This window comes from Papaver somniferum, unplaced genomic scaffold, assembly GCF_003573695.1.
Source record: "Papaver somniferum cultivar HN1 unplaced genomic scaffold, ASM357369v1 unplaced-scaffold_84, whole genome shotgun sequence".
In the NCBI taxonomy this organism is placed as follows: domain Eukaryota; kingdom Viridiplantae; phylum Streptophyta; class Magnoliopsida; order Ranunculales; family Papaveraceae; genus Papaver; species Papaver somniferum.
Genome location: NW_020651415.1, coordinates 2,037,599 through 2,039,221, shown reverse-complemented (window position 1 = coordinate 2,039,221; position 1,623 = coordinate 2,037,599). Strand labels below are relative to the sequence as shown.

General features: G+C 34.5%; 1 long non-coding RNA gene across 1 annotated transcript; it reads right to left on the bottom strand.

Annotated features, from left to right (window-relative positions):
* Positions 1–300: 300 nt before the first annotated feature.
* On the bottom strand, positions 301–813 carry LOC113345922. The gene is made up of 2 exons (XR_003358333.1): positions 725–813; positions 301–539 (listed from the first exon to the last, which is right to left on the bottom strand). It is a non-coding gene; the product is annotated as an uncharacterized LOC113345922 (long non-coding RNA).
* Positions 814–1,623: the final 810 nt, after the last annotated feature.

The window sequence follows — 1,623 nt, the reverse complement described above, 5'->3', positions numbered from 1 at the left end:
TTCCACAAGATAAGATTTACAAAAAGAAACTCATAATTACTTGATTGTTGAAGGATTTAATAAAATCTCAATATACAATATTTCATTATCCAACAACACTAGAAACCGAATCAAGTACCATCGAAAGGAACCCTTCTAATAGACCGATAAACATAGAATTTAAAATGAAGTATACTTCGAAATAAAAGGGGAACATTTAGTCCATTAATCCGTCTAAAAATCCAATACGTAACACATCGATCAGTTAAGATTCCATAGGGGAACAAGTACACAAAGCTTTAACAAATCTAGCTTAGTTTACATTAAGCACAATGCAATATGTAATATAGAAATATGAACAGAAATTCATAAAGCATCAGTTCACATGAACAACATTTTGCAGGATTGAAACCACAAGAAAATAAACATAGTTCTAAGAAAATCAAACTACCCAGATGGCCCCGTGATATACACATTCGACAAGCAAAATTACCAACTTTTGCTTAAGATCATAGTCGTAAACTCTTCCTAAGCTTACTGCCTTAACCTTTCTTCAATATCTGTGGGAAAAACAAAACAAAACCGGTGAGCGAATGCCCAGTAGGAGCTATAACGGCGAAACATAATTCCTGCGGGAAACATAAACGGAAGGACAAGAACAGCAGAAATAATAATTTATGAAATGTAAACCTTTAAAAAATCAGTCAATGACAAAGATTCAGTGCCGCAAATAAAGATATGTTACCCTACTATTCCTTTCGCGAACGCCATTGTCCGGGTAGTCTGATACCAGCCACCGTTATCAAACAAACGGTCTTCCGGGTTGCCATCCGTAGATGGGGTTCCAATTAAGGCCTGACAGTCCTATAGTAGAGTCCACTCGTTTCCAAATCAAATCAGTATATGTCAAAGAAACATCCACAAAATCAAGTTATGAAGACCTTAGAAATCCATAACTAAAAGCTTACAAAAATATAAGCAATGGAAGAAATTTTGACATTCTTAAGAATTGATGAATTGTATCAAGTACATTCTGGAATAGGAAGGGAGCTGCGGAAATCAAAAGCTTAACCAACACAGGTGTGGCTCTGCAGTCTCAATCTCACTAGAAAGTCGTTTAAGCAAGGTAGCATAGAAAGCTAATAAAGTTATACAAGCACATATCCAGGGAGCACAAAAATGGATATGAATCTGGCATAAGAAAGGGAAAATCTCGCATTGCAGTCCTAAATGCTGAGAGAGTTTTCAGTGAAATAAAATGCAAGCATGTTACTGGGTATAAATTCAAACATGTCCAAATTGGCATGACCAAATCAAAGAACTAAATTAGTATGACCAGTTGAACTTCAAACTAGACACTGGTTGCTTCTTGATTTGATAAAATTTGTAACTTGTACTGAAATCCAAAACTGCAAATATTTTCATTTCAAATTAGAACATAAAGAAATTCTAGTACCCATTCCTTCCATTTTACTAAGGTTCGTGTAAAATATAATAATGAGCAAATAAATCCAAGCTAAAGAAAACTACCATTTCCACTTTCACAATGATTATACAATCAGTACGAAAGAGGCACTAAATAAAACAGTGGAAAAGTTAAGATCATTTTCTTATCACAAATGTGAAAATACTGTCCATGGAGTG